A 12,019-nucleotide genomic window follows, 5' to 3' on the forward strand; every position below is an offset into this window, starting at 1 on the left:
AGCCATTTTATTTTCATTCTGAGTCATCCCCACCTACAAACAGGATCTTCTGCCATCCTACTGCTCTTAACTGCCTTAACTGTCCCCACATGGCTTAGGAACTTGATGAGAGGGCACCTCCCCTGGAGTGAACGAGAATTTGATATTTTAGATGGGAAGTGCTGGACAATTACCCTCTTTTTTATGGGGGGCCTGAGTACCAGTTGAGCAATGCAGCACATGCCCGACTGTGGGAGAGCATTGGGCAGTGCTGCAGTGCAGTGGGTGTGTAACACGGGCAGGCCAGGATGTGCCACAAGGGCCCAGGAACTATTAGGCCAGTTCTCTCAGCCCCACGTGCATTGGCCCACCTTATGCCACTGTACAGGAGGATCCTGAGGACAGCCTGGCCGACCCTCCATCCCCAGCTGGAGGAGTTGGAGCAGCAGAGACCTGGTAAGTGCATGGGCTGTATCATGTGTCAGTGTGATGTGAGTGGTGGCTGAGTCTCATGACACCGTGTACACATTCTGAGCAATTGTTGCAGTAGTCGTAAGGCTAATGCCGCTATGGATTACATTGGATGCAGAAACTAGGGTGCTTCCTGGGACTTATAGTGTTCTGAACACTACTGGGGAGATGGGCCTCACTTGTGCATTTGAAGGAAGTGATACAATGCCAACACCATGACTGGTGAACCAAGGGCCTTATCACCGCTGGGTGGAATGGCAAAGGGATGGACCAGACAATGTCCAGTGTGGGGGTCAAGATGTTTTTTGGGTGTTGGATGCAGTACCATGCATGCTTTTTGTATGTCTTTCATGTCTGTTTTCAGGTAATCCCAGCAATGGCTGCAGTAGACATAAGGCCAATGTCTCACTGGAGCACATTGGATGCAGGAATCATGGTGCATCCTGGGACTTGTAGTGTTCTGAACCTTACTAGGGAACTGGGCCTCACTTGTGCATTTGAAGGAAGAATTGCAATACCAACACCATGCCTGATGAACCAAGGACCTTATCACTGCTGGGTGCAATGGCAAAAGGATTGGCTAGAAAATGTCCAGAGTGGGGCCGAGATGTTTTTGGGTGTTGCATGTCGTATCATGCATGCTTTTTGTGTGTCTCACATGTCTCCTTTCATGTAATTTCAGCAACTGCTGCAGTAGTCATAAGGCCAATGTCTCAATGAAACACATTGGACGCAGGAATCATGGTGCATCCTGGGCCTCACTTGTGCATTTGAAGGAAGTGATACAATGCCTACACCATGACTGGTGAACCAAGGGCCTTATCACTGCTGGGTGCAATGGCAAAAGGGTTGGCCAGAGAATGTCCAGTGTGGGGTCAAGATGTTTTTAGATGTTGGATGTCGTATCATGCCTGCTTTTTGTGTGTCTCACATGTCTCCTTTCATGTAATTCCAGCAATTGCTGCAGTTGTCATAAGGCCAATGCCTCATTGGTGCACAATTGATGCAGAAACCAGGGTGCACCCTGGCACTTGTAGTGTTCTGAACACTACTGGGGAAATGGGCCTCACTCGTGCATTTGAAGGAAGAAATGCAATGCCAACACCATGCCTGGTGAACCAAGGGCCTTATCACTGCTGAGTGCAATGGCAAAGGGGTGGGCCAGACAATCCCAATGTGGATTCAAGATGCTTTTTGGGTGTTTGATTCAGTATCATGCATACTTTTTGTGTGTTTTTTTGTCAGTGAAAGTATCATTTCATGTATTTTGGAGTGACTTTGGGATACTCGTCTCACACAAGATGGTACAAACATTTCCAAGGGAAGCCAAAGTCACACGTCTACAACAGTGGCTCTTTTGTTAAATGTAACTTCTAGCTAGCGGTACCAACTAAGCACACATGCCTACTGGTTTCCATCATTAACAGGCAGTTTTGGCAGGCCAACTATGGCATCTGTCATGTAGATTGGCTGATGTTGTCAGGGATTCTTCAATACATAAACCCACAGTTTAGCAAAGGTCTTAACCAATGCCAGGGTTGTATATATACACCCATTCAAGCATTTGTGTGGAATCAGACCATGCTAGACATCAGATGACATGCAATAGACAGTGTAAGACTATCCAGTCAGCACATCACAGGATGATCATAGATACATGCTTCTGCGTGGACAGATCCATCCAGACTGTGGCCCTCATTACAACCCTGGCGGTCGGTGTTAAAGCGGCGGTAATACCGCAAACAGGCAGGCGGAAAAAAAATGGGATTACGACCTTGACGGAAACCGCCAACACAGACAGCCACTTTAACACTCCGACCGCCACGGCGGTAGAAACAAATAGCGTGGCGGTCACCGCCAATAGACAGGCGGGAGACAAAGTACCGCCCACCCTATTACAAGAGGCCTATCCGTCACCTTTTCCGGGGTGGAACCAACGCTATCAAAAGCACGGCAGAAACAGTACACAGAAGGGAAAACACTCACCTCTCGACACCCAACGAGAAACTAGGATGCCATGGAGCCCGAAATACACGTACTGCCCATGTTGGTTTACCTCCTCTTCTACCAGGAATACGAACGGCGGCGACCACAGTGAGTACTGCACCTACAATACAGGGGAGGGGGGAGGAAAGAGAGTGACACACACACGCAACACGCAACACCCCCACCCTCACACTCAACAACATACACACAAATACATGCAGCAACATTACATATACACCCCCCCCCCCCACCCCCTGGAAGAACGCAAGGACAAAAGGAAATGATTGTAACCATTGTAATCATGAAAAATCCATTAGTCAAAACTCCAAATTCAGTATATACAAACATGTACACCAACTACACAAGTCCGGATAGTGTTCCATTCATTGTCCGTGGACCACTGGGCCCAAAAAATGGATGGTTGAAGCCCACAAATGATACCTGACTGGAAACGGAGAGAACACTGCAAGGGCATCAGATCGAAAATATACAGGCACCTCAGGGGGTGGGGGGCACCTGAGCCTGATGAACGCAGGACGCCACTGCTGCACGAGGGGGCTCCATGCCCATTGATGTATCCTGGGGAGTGCAAAGCCAAGGTCTCTCAAGTCTCTCCAGTGGGTGGTTTGCCCACTGCTTTATCCAGGGGAGTGCAAAGCCACAGTCTCTCAAGTCTCTCCAGTGGGTGGTTTGCCCACTGCTTTATCCTGGGGAGTGTAAAGCCACAGTCTCTCAAGTCTCTCCAGTGGGTGGTTTGCCCACTGCTTTATCCTGAGGAGTGCAATGCCACAGTCTCTCAAGTCTCTCAAGTCTCTCAAGTTGGTGGTTTGCCCACTGCTTTATCCTGGGGAGTGCAAAGCCACAGTCTCCCAAGTGGATAACAGTCTCCACTGGTTCTGGAGGGGGCCTTGTGCCCAGAGTGCTTCATCCTGCCAAGGACTGAGGTAGTGGATGTATCTCTCCACTGGTTCTGGAGGGGGATGATGCCCAGAGTGCTTCATCCTGCCAAGGACTGAGGTAGTGGATGTATCTCTCCACTGGTTCTGGAGGGGGCCTTGTGCCCAGAGTGCTTCATCCTGCCAAGGACTGAGGTAGTGGATGTATCTCTCCACTGGTTCTGGAGGGGGCCTTGTGCCCAGAGTGCTTAATCCTGCCAAGGACTGTGGTAGTGGATGTATCTCTCCACTGGTTCTGGAGGGGGCATTTTGCCCAAAGCGCTTTATCCTGCCAAGGACTGAGGTGGTGGATATATCTCTCCACTGGTTCTGGAGGGGGCCTTGTGCCCAGAGTGCTTCATCCTGCCAAGGACTGAAGTAGTGGATGTATCTCTCCACTGGTTCTGGAGGGGGCATGGTGCCCAGAGTGCTTCATCCTGCCAAGGACTGTGGTAGTGGATTTATCTCTCCACTGGTTCTGGAGGGGGCATGGTGCCCAGAGTGCTCCTTGTGCAGTGTGGTCGGTACAATTTCCTCACCTGGGTGTGCGTGCCACGAGATGGGCAAGGTTCAGGTAGCATGACACGCCATGGAGGCAGCGACATACCCCACACTCCTGCGGCTGCGCCTTCCACCTGCAGGTGTGAACAGTGATGCAAGAAATGCCTCATGCAAGCTGTCCAGGGTCCAGGAACTCTCCTTCAGACTCAGACAACTGACCACTGGGGATGGTAGCCATGTCAGCAGTGGTGCCAGTGTCCGAGGTTGCCGCAGGGCCGGTGGCGGTGCTTGCGGCGGTGTCTGTTGCGGCGTTGTTGGCGGCGTGCTGGCGACGGTTCATGGGTCAGCACCTGCAGAGGGACACAGCAGGACGTTTCCTGCAGCCTTAGATGGCTGCCCACTTGGGAAGAGGCTGGGGACTGTCGCTGAGGCTGTAGACGTGCCGGGGGCAGTGCAGGTGGTGGTGCTTGCGGCGGTGTCTGTTGCAGCGGTGCTTGCGGCGGTGTCTGTTGCAGCAGTGCTTTCAGCGGTGCTGGTGACGGTGCAAGGGTCAGCACCTGCAGAGGGACACAGCAGGATGTTTTCTGGAGCCTTGGACGGCTGCCCACTGGGGAAGAGGCTGGGGACTGTCGCTGAGGCTGCAGATGTGCCGGGGGCGGTGCAGGTGGCGGGGCAGCTAGCGGTGTTCGCCACCGTACAGGTTGGCGTGGTCGTGGACAGAAATTCTCACACTGGTCCCTCAGTCTGTGCCACCGTGCCCTCTCCTGACCTGCTCTTCAGCTTTTGGCCCTTCCCCAGCTTTGATGGTGCCGCAGTTGTCTTGCCACTATCCCCTTTGGTTTTTGCTGAGCCCTTGGTGGCAGGTACTTTCGGCTTCTCCCTCCGGGATGTGGGCACCTTTTTCACCTTGGCAGGTGGCGGAATGTCCTTGCCCTCGCCACGTGGCACACTGGCAGCCCTGATGGGTAGTGGGGGGTGAGTGAACATGAGCGGTGTGTGGTGATGGGCATGCTAGTGATGGAGGCAGTGGCTGAGGATGTAGTGCATGCAGGTGTGAGTGGAGACGAGACAGGGAGGGAGGAGGAGGACGTGGAGGAGGGGGACACAGTGGAGGCAGTGGATGTTGCTGTGTCTGCATGGGGATGGTGCTTGTGTCAGTGCCTGTGGGATGTGTGGTGCTTATGTGTGCCTGAGCCACTCGTGTGTGTTGATGGGTGTGCATGCTGGTCTGATGGTGTGCTTGGGATAGGCTGAGGTACAGGGGATTGGGTCTGGGTGGAGGAAGTTGGAGGGGGGAGGCTGGACGCAGGGACAATGGCTGCCATCAGTGCTGAGGCCAGAGCTCTCTGTTGGGCTGCCTGCCCAGAATGAATGCCCTCCAGGTATGCATTTGTTTGTTGCAAATGCCTCTCTACACCCTGGATGGCATTCACAATGGTAGATTGCCCAACACTGAGGGATCTCAGGAGGTCAATAGCCTCCTCACTGAGGGCACCAGGGCTGACTGGGGCAGGGCCTGAGGTGCCTGGGGCGAAGGAGATGACCACCCTCCTGGGTGAGCGGGCACAGGACACACGCTGAGGGGCTGCTGGGATGGAGGTGCTGGTAGGGGGGTTGGCGGCTGAACCTGTTGATGCGGTGGGCAAAGAGGTGCCCATCACCACAAGGGAGCTCCCATCAGAGGAGGAGTCGCTGTCACTGCTGTCTGCTCCTGTCCCTGCCGTGGAACCCCCTTCGCCCTCCGTCCCACTGGTGGCTTCAGACTCTGTTGTTTCGCCCTCCAGGGCCAAGTGGGTTGCAGCTCCCTCCTACTCCGGTGCCACTGCTTTTCCGCTTGATGATGCTATTGCACACAAGAACAGGGAGACCGCAAAAAGGGGGGGGAAGACAGAAGAAAGACAGTGCATGCAACACCACTACCGTTGGCGGACACAACACACAGGGAGCAGCCCTCTGCACTACGCCATGCACTGACAATTCCTAGAAATTTCAGCTGACCATGGGGTACGAGGCCTAAGACCAATTGCTGCACACCTGGAAGTCACAGGAGCCTGACTAGGTGTTGATGGCTATTACCACTGGTGAGTTTTGGGTGCCACATGGCCTGCCTCACAAGGGACCTTGCCTACCAAGTTCACCCTGGCCTAGGGGAACCCACTGCCCACCTCCCCCACCCAGACACCTCGTAATGCACGCAGAGTCAGCTGAATGAGAGTGTACTCACCCCCTTGTGGCTGCTGTGATGCCCTCAAACGCCCATCCAATTCCGGATACGCCACCGCCAGGATCCAGGGGATCATGGTTCGATGGGCACCCCTCCCACGTTGGGAGGCCATCCCCAGCTGGGCCTCCACCGTCTTCTTGCTCCAGCGGCGCAGGTTCTCCCATCTTTTACGGCAGTTGGTGCTCCGTCTGTGGTAGACCCCCAGGGTCCGGATCCTTGGCGATGGCACTCCAAATAACCTTCTTCTGGTGGGCGCTGACCTAGAGGAATGGTACAGGGGGAAAGGAAATTACTTACCCGTCCGGACTGTCATACTCATTGCCCCCCAGTTCCCATCCTTGCCCTGACGCACATACACTCCCCATCCGCACATGCAGGCCTCAGCCCCCCCCATGTATCTTCTATCCACACCACTTCAAACAGGCATTACGCATGCAGCATGCTCACAGTGCACTCACCTGTTTGTCTGGAGGACCGTACAGTTGCCTGTACTGGGGGAGAACCCCATCCACTAGTTTCTCCAACTCCTCCGAAGTGAAGGCAGGGGCCCTTTACCCAGACACATAAGCCATTGTCACTTCCAGACACAGGTCACAGCAGCACTTGCAGTGTAGGTCCTCTCCTGTTGAAGGTCAGGTATCAAGTGAGTGAACAGACAGAAAATGAGGGTCACGTCCGTGGCGGTGCGTACTGTCACCGCTGGCGTACATCGTCATTGGCTCCTGGCACCCATAGGGCCCAATGTTACCCAATGCAGAATTGCGCCGCGGTCTTCGACCGCCCACCGCAACAGTGTACAACGCCAGCACAGTTACCTCATATCCCCTTGTCCCACCTTACAGGACTGGCAGCTGCCATTTCAGGAGGCCACATGGGATGGATGTTAACTGCGCCACACCTATCTAGGCCGTGAATATAGACAGATACGGGCACATTGCAGATTAATAAAATTTCTGAAAATAAGACATTATTATACCTGTGTTGAATAACTCTTTGCTCGCTGTTCTCCTCCACAGAGCACGTCTGCTGTGGCAGGTGATAAGATGGCGACACCCTCTGGTGTACAGACCCCTAGTGGACCTGTTGACAATGGAAGAGAGACACATCCTAGTCACATACAGACTTGATCGTGCAACAATCCAGGAACTGTGTGCCCAGGTGGAGCCAGACCTGATGTCAGCTATCTGCCATCCCACAGGAATCCCCCCGTCTAGTGCATGTCCTGTCTGTACTCCATTTCCTGGCCAGTGGGTATTTTCAAACAACATTGGCCATGGCATCAGGGATGTCCCAGCCAATGTTCTCTAACGTGTTGTCCAGAGTGTTGTCTGCCCTGCTGAAACACATGTGCAGATACATTGAGGGCCATATTTATACTTTTTGACTCAAAACTGTGCTAACGCAGTTTTGCGTCAAAAAAATTAGCGCCGGCTAACGCCATTCTGAAGCGCCATGCGGGCGCCGTATTTATTCAATGACGTTAGCCGGCGTTAGCCGCCGGCGCTGCCTGGTGTGCGTGAAAAAAAAACGACGTACACCAGGCAGCGCCGGCGTAGGGGGATATGGAGCTTGGGCGCCAAAAAATGGGGCAAGTCAGGCTGAGGCAAATTTTTCGCCTCAACCCGATTTGCGCCATTTTTTTCGACTCCCAACCCCCATAGAAATGACTCCTGTCTTAGCAAAGACAGGAGTCATGCCCCCTTGCCCAATGGCCATGCCCAGGGGACTTCTGTCCCCTGGGCATGGTCATTGGGCATAGTGGCATGTAGGGGGGCACAAATCAGGCCCCCTATGCCACAAAAAAAAACAAAAAAACACTTAGCTGAACTTACCTTAATGCCCCTGGGATGGGTCCCTCCAGCCTTGGGTGTCCTCCTGGGGTGGGCAAGCGTGACAGGGGGTGTCCCTGGGGGCATGGGAGGGCACCTCTGGGCTCCTTCAGAGCCCACAGGTCCCTTAACGCCTGCCTTTTCCAGGTGCTAAAAAACGGCGCAAAAGCGGCCGTACGTCATTTTTTTTGACCCGCCCACTCCCGGGCGTGAATTTTGCCCGGGAGTGTAAATACGGCGCACATGCCTCGTAGTAAATTTTTTAGACGGGAACGCCTACCTTGCATATCATTAACGCAAAGTAGGTGTCCACGCAAAAAAATGACGCAAACTCCCTGGACTTTGGCGCTAGACGCGTCTAACGCCAAAGTATAAATATGGAGTTAGTTTTGCGTAAAAAAAAACGACGCAATTCCGGCGCAAACAGAGTATAAATATGCCCCAGAGTTTCCTCAGGTGGAGGATTTGCCTACAGTGAAAGGTGACTTCTATGCCCTGGGAAATATCCCCAACATCATTGGTGCCATTGATGGTACACATTTGGCATTTGTACTCCCCGCAGAAATGAACAGGTGTACAGAAACCGGAAGAGCTACCATTCTATGAATGAGCAGATGGTGTGTTTGGTAGACCAGTACATCTCCCATGTGAATGCCGAGTATCCTGACTCTGTGCATGACGCTTACATTTTGAGGAATAGCAGCATACCTTATGTGATGGGGCAACTCCAGAGGCACCGTGTGTGGCTAATCGGTGAGGCCAAGGTCCCAATACAGTTGACATAGGTGTCTGGGTATGGGGCTGTCCCTGAGGGTTAGTGTGTGTCTAACAGTTGTCCCTCGACATTTGCAGGTGACTCTGGTTACCCCAACCTGTCAGGGCTACTGGCCCCAGTGAGGAATCCCAGGACAAGGGCAGAGGAATGCTACAATGAGGCACATGGGCGAACTAGGAGGGTGATTGAACGCAACTTCTGCCTCCTGAAGGCCAGATTCTGGTGTCTCCATCTGACAGGTGGTTCCCTATACTACTCACAGAAGAAGGTGTGCCAGATAATCGTGGCCTGCTGTATGCTGCACAACCTGGCTTTGCGACCCCAGGTGCCTTTTCTGCAGGAGGATGGGCCAAATGGTGGTCTTGTGGCAGCTGTGCAGCCTGTGGATAGTGAAGAAGAGGAGGCAGAAAAAAGAGGATATCGACAACTGAAACAACATCATCATGCAATACTTCCAGTAAGACACAGGTAAGAAGATGCCACTGCTTCCCACATCTCATTCTATTGTTGGAAACTAGCATAACTGTGTCATTTTCATTTAGTGTATGGACCCTGACTTGTCACTTTGACTTCCATTTCACAGATCTGGGTCCCACTTTGTGCCATCTGCTATGTTTACTCCTGGCCTACAGCTGTGTTACATTGGTATGTGAACAAGTAAATTGACATTGCTATATTCCATAGTTATTGCGATTACACATTTGTGAAAGCACAGACTGACTCCTGATTGTTTTGTGATTGAAGTGTGTTTATTTCTGTGCTAATAAGTGGAGGGGGTTATAAAATGGGCTGGGGTGATGGTTGACGAATGTCCATGGCAGAGTCCATAGTAAGTGGGGCAATGGCAGTTTAAAGATGGACAGGGTGACATAGTGGGACAGAAGGGTGGCATTCAGGGGGGTCTCATTTCCTGGTGGGGATCTTGGCAATGTTCTCTGTCTTCTTCCTGGATCTCAGGGACTGTTTGCGGGGTGGTTCTCCATCTGCAGGGGGTGGGGTGCTGGTGTCCTGTTGTTCCTGTGGCGGTGCCTCCTGTCCACTAGCGCCAGAGGAGGTGGAGGGCTGTTCATCGTCCAGGCTAGTGTCAGGGGCCCCTTGTTGTGCCACCGTGTCCCTCCTGGTGTTGAGAAGATCTGCCAGCACCCCTGCAATGGTGACCAGGATGGTGTTGATGGACTTCAAGTCCTCCCTGATCCCCGGTAAGTGTTCCTCCTGCAGCCGCTGGGTCTCCTGAAACTTGGCCAGTACCATTGCCATCGTCTCCTGGGAATGATGGTAAGCTCCCATGATGTTGGAGAGTGCCTCGTGGAGAGTGGGTTCCCTGGGCCTGTCCTCCCCCTGTCGCACAGCAGTCCTCCCAGTTTCCCTGTTATCCTGTGCCTCTGTCCCCTGAACCGTGTGCCCACAGCCACTGCCCCCAGGTCCCTGAATTTCTTAGCTGGGTGGGTTTGCCTGGGTTCCCTGGATTGGTGGACACACTGCTGATTGACATGTCCTAGGGACAGAGGGATGGGCCCGCTGGGTGGGTGCTGTGCTGGTGTTTCCTGAGGGGGGAGTCTCTGAGGTGGCTTGTGACAGTGTCAGGGGAACCGACTGTCCCGAGGTCCCAGATGGGCCGGGCTGGTCTTCTTGATCCAATTGTGCAGAGCTGCTGTCATCACTGTGGGCCTCTTCTGTGGGGGGACTGGATATGTCTGGCACCTCCTGTCCGGTGAGATTGGGTAGGGCTCCTGTTGGGGTGTAAATTAATAATTATTGTATCTGTGTGTGCCATTGTGTGCAATGGGTGGTTGACCCTCTACTCCAGTGCTTGCATTATTGGCTTGGTCCTTGTGTGATTGGTGATTTTGGGGCATGAGTGAGTCTCTGTACTGGACATGCTTTGGTGATGGGTGCCCATGCATTGGTGTTACAGGCAGGGCTTGGTTTTGGGATGTGTGGGTTGTGTTAGAGGGGTATCTGTGGGTTATTGGGGTGATGGGAGTGAGGGTGAGGGTGGGAGTATGTGTTGGCATGCAGGTGGGGTGGGGGGCATAAGGTAGTAAAGATTTGCCTTACCAGAGTCCAGTCCTCCTGCTACTCCTTCGAGTCCCTCAGGATGCAGTATTGCCAAGACTTGATCCTCCCATGTTGTTAGTCGTGGGGGTCCACCGCCAGTCCTCTGTACAGCAATCTGGTGTCTTGAGACCACGGGACGCACCTTCCCCCGTAGGTCGTTCCTCCTCTTCCTGATGTCATCCCTACATGCTGTCCTACTGCATTGACCCTGTCCACAATTCTGCACCGTAGCTCCATCTTCCTTGCAATGGATGTCTGCTGCACCTGTGATCCGAATAGCTGTGGCTCTACCCGGATGATTTCCTCCACCATGACCCTGAGCTCCTCCTCAGAAAACCTGGGGTGTTGTTGAGGTGCCATGATGTGGTGTGGGTGATGTGTGAGGTAGTGTCTGTTGTGATGTGTGAGGGGGTGTGTTGGTGTGTGTTGTTTGAGGTCCGTGGATGTTGTGTGAGTGATGGTGTTGTGTGTCTGTGGATGCTGGTTATTTTAGGTGGTGGCTCTCTCTGGCGTGCTTTCAAAAATCTGGTAGTAAGGGTTTGTGGGTGATGTGGGTGTGTGCTTTATAATAGGTTGGGTGTGTGGGTGTGGTGTGTGTATGTGTATAAGGCGTGTGTATTTCGAATTGTCCAATGTGGTTGTGTTTTGTAAGTGTGCGTGTATTTTGAGCGCGGCAGTGTGTACCGCCAATGGATTACTGCGGTTGAAAGACCGCCGTGTTGATTTGTGGGTCGTGATAGTGTGGGCGTATTCCTGTTGGCATGACGATGTCGGTTTTGTCATCGCCAGTTTATCACTGACCTTTGGTGTGGCGGACTTGTGTGGGTGTCTGTACTGTGCCAGATTCCGGGCTGTGGGTCGTAATACCTGTAGCGGAATTCTGCGGCAGCAGCAGTATGTTGGAGGTCTTCTGCACGGCGGTAAGCGGGATTTACCGCCAGGGTTGTAATGAGGGCCTGCGTCCCATCCCCACTTGTAGACTGACTTTGGGAGATGACTAAGTAGCAAAGACAGGAAAGACCGGGCCCAATTTACAAAGGTAAGCTCAGACATTTGATCCAAGTTTACAACAGATGTCTTTGTTTACCTTTGTGAATCGGGGCACAGTGTTGCAATAATGCTGGAGGTGAGGCTTTGTCGCTACATAATTGTGTTCACCCCACAATTGTTTCAGATATCAATGTGTGAGTCATTTCAGGACATTACGGTGATAGTACACATACATTTGGAATTCCAGACACCTAGATTTAGTTAGTGAGAT

This window comes from Pleurodeles waltl, chromosome 2_1 (genome assembly GCF_031143425.1).
Source record: "Pleurodeles waltl isolate 20211129_DDA chromosome 2_1, aPleWal1.hap1.20221129, whole genome shotgun sequence".
NCBI lineage: Eukaryota > Metazoa > Chordata > Amphibia > Caudata > Salamandridae > Pleurodeles > Pleurodeles waltl.